This window comes from Peromyscus eremicus, chromosome 4, assembly GCF_949786415.1.
Source record: "Peromyscus eremicus chromosome 4, PerEre_H2_v1, whole genome shotgun sequence".
Lineage (NCBI taxonomy): Eukaryota > Metazoa > Chordata > Mammalia > Rodentia > Cricetidae > Peromyscus > Peromyscus eremicus.
Genome location: NC_081419.1, coordinates 29,245,886 through 29,248,954, shown reverse-complemented (window position 1 = coordinate 29,248,954; position 3,069 = coordinate 29,245,886). Strand labels below are relative to the sequence as shown.

Here is a 3,069-nt window from a genome sequence, read left to right as displayed (position 1 = left end):
CCCAAAACAAACCTCCCTTTTAACTATGTAGAGTTGCCTTAGTAAATCCCCCGATAGACTCCTCTCCCTGAATAAAATGTGGGTCCTACTCCTCACTTTCTCTTTTCCCTAAACAGCCACTCACTTAGGCTGGGAGTATGAACCAAAAGAGAATTGTTTCTGTTGGTCTGTTCCATACACCCTTTCAAACTCAGACCTTCACACCACCTGAGAGAAAAGCCAAGTAGCAGAGAAGGCAGGTCTTAACACAAATTATAGTACGTTTATTGTAAGACTACATTGCTCACAGGCTGATGGCTTTAAAGAGACACTTGAACTCCCCAGGGAGTACTGGATGAGAGCTCTTGGAAGTGGACTGAGCCATACCCCTTCCCAGTCCTGGTTTCTCTTGTCAATCTGAATCATGGAGAGTGGGAAAGAATCATTTCATGTCCTCCCTTGCAGAGTGGAGATCTGATGAACTTTCTGCCAGTGACGCGTAAGCAGATCTCTCCTGGTGGTTTCTGAAAGTGCTTCTGATTTTTCGGACTTTAATCGGGGGATGGTTGGGAATCTCGGTTAGCATCAGCTCCCGTTCCTTTCATCCTGACTTGAACAGAGAGGAGCTAGCTGGAGCAGCAACATCTTCTAAGGAGGAGGCAATAACTGTTAGGACAAAAGGGATGGACAAGATTGTGTCCAAGACGGCATTAATAAGCAGTTAAAGGGATGATTGCAATGGTTTTATCTCCGGAGTTCTGGTTACATTAGCAGTTATTTAAAATAATATTTATTGACTAATCTGCTCTTCTAGCAAAATGCGTCCTTACTTTACACACCTGGATCGCAGAATAACCACAGCCATTCCACCCGTCTCATTTTCTCGATTAGAATCGCAGGGTTTTTTGAAGATAATAGCATGTCTCATATAATAAGCCGTGTTGTTTTTCTCCAGAATGACCTTCATATGTCTCTGCACAGAAACTATTGTTCCTATCCCAACAGACGCACACGTGGCAGGAGTCGTCAGTCTACCTCCATTCCTGCTTAGCGTAGGGACCACGGCCATCATTGCAGTTCTCACAAACCCTTCCCCTCTTCAAACCCCACCGTTTCTGTGATCCTCAGCTGGGGAAACCTCAGCAACAGAGAAATCCGGCTCTTCCCTTCTCCCTGCTCCCCCACAGACCCGTTTCCTCAGCTGGGGAAACCTCAGCAACAGAGAAATCTGGCTCTTCCCTTCTCCCTGCTCCCCCACAGACCCGTTTCCTACTAGGACATAGTTGCAGACATCCAGTGGTTCCTCAGCTCTGCTCCAAATCTAACATTCTTTAACCCACTCCATACCCACACTTCTCCGATTCCCCCACTTAACCCCGTCTTACCTTACCCTTACAGTCTACTTGAGTTATTGTGGCTTCCTCAGCAGCTGCCTATTCTCTGTCTTCTACCCTCTGAAAACTAAAAAACAATCATGGCTTTAGCCAAAGGCATATCCATTCAAGCTGCTCCTACTCAGTATGCTTTGTGGGTCAGCAGCACCTAGGAAAATACTAGAAATGGAGACTCTCAGAGACCATCTGACAAGCACAGACTCAGAATGTATCTGGTCACAAGTCCTGGCAGTGGTGGAGAGTAAGGGCCACATGTGTCTTGTATTTATTTATTCATTTATTTTTGTTTTTGTTTTTGTTTTTGTTTGTTGTAATGCTGCAGATCCAACACAAGAACGCTGGGCAAATGCTGTAGTATTGAGCTGTGTGTGTGTGTGTGTGTGTGTGTGTGTGTGTAAGTGCACACTAAATATTACTACTCTTGACATTCCTTCTTAAGAATCTCATGCCTCCTCATTCTCTTGAGTCATAATTTGTCCCCATTGACACAATAGTTCAGTCCTTAAGTAAATACTGTCTAGTACTTCCTTTCTGAGAAAACCCAAACACTCCAGGGTTTGTACCTCTGTCCAATGAGTACTTTCCTACTTCTCCTAAGTTCACAAGACTCTTCTGTGTACACATCCCTTTCTTCTTTCCTTTCCACTCATAATCCAAACAAAATCATTCATCATCTCCACGTAGGTGATTATAAGCTTTAGAACAACTTACCCCAACATCTGCTACCTTCGCATCCAGAGTATTTTCTACTGAAGAACACTGAGAGCCTAATAGAAGCAAGAAGGTCACTCTGACGTTCTCCCTTTCTTCTCACCTGAAGTGAGTTATAAGACCTGTATTAACACCTTCCCTCTGGTGACATGGGGACCCAACGAACAGATCCACCTTTCCAATTTCCCTCCAGTGTGTCACCATTGCCTCAGCCTCTCTTTGCCCCAGCCACTCTTCTTTCTTCATGGCCATCCACCCTTTATTAAGCCTAGCTCAAAAATGGCTTTCCTTTGTTCTTTGGGTCTTTACTTCTAAAGGCACTTGTGTTATGTAAACTTCCACATGCATGATCTCTGTGTCATTTGTGTTTCCACTTCTGTGACCATAATTCCTTGCAGAACAACTTCAGGGAGAAGGATGGACTTTGTCTCAGAGTTTCAGTCTCTCGTGTCTAGGGGGTGGGGAGAGCAGAGTTTGCAGAAGTGGGCTGAATGGCAGAGACTCCTCACATCGTTGTGGGAAGGATGTGGAAAGCCAGGCCAGGAGCTGTAACCTTGAAAGGCCGGTCTCTAGTGACCTACTACTACCATCTAGGTTCCACCTCCTAAAGAGTCTGCTGCCTCAAAATCATGTCAGGACAAAGGAAATCAGCACTCTGAGCATGGGCCTGTGGTAGACATCGGATTCAAACCGTAACATCTGTTTAATTGGGCTTTTGCTATGAGAATCTCAGACATAAGCTTAGTAGTGGATGAGGAAAGCGTATTGCTGGTTCTCTCCTTTGCAACAAAACCCAAGGCTTGCTTTTCTGATTTTCTTCTAGGTCCCTCACCGCTCAGCCCTCTCCCTTTGGTGTAAGGTTATTATGGACATTTTCCTTTTTCATCCACGGTGTCATTTACTTCTCGTATTACTTCACCATTGTTATTGGGCTTTCCACAGTTTAATACTGAGTTTCTTCCCGGCCTTGTCTCTAGATGGTCTC

General features: G+C 44.8%; 1 long non-coding RNA gene across 1 annotated transcript; it reads right to left on the bottom strand.

The window, feature by feature from the left end:
- Positions 1-272: 272 nt before the first annotated feature.
- Positions 273-2,141, bottom strand: LOC131908063 (uncharacterized). Its single transcript, XR_009378534.1, has 4 exons — positions 2,085-2,141; positions 1,365-1,440; positions 819-1,022; positions 273-627 (listed from the first exon to the last, which is right to left on the bottom strand). It is a non-coding gene; the product is annotated as an uncharacterized LOC131908063 (long non-coding RNA).
- Between the last annotated feature and the right edge of the window lie 928 nt (positions 2,142-3,069).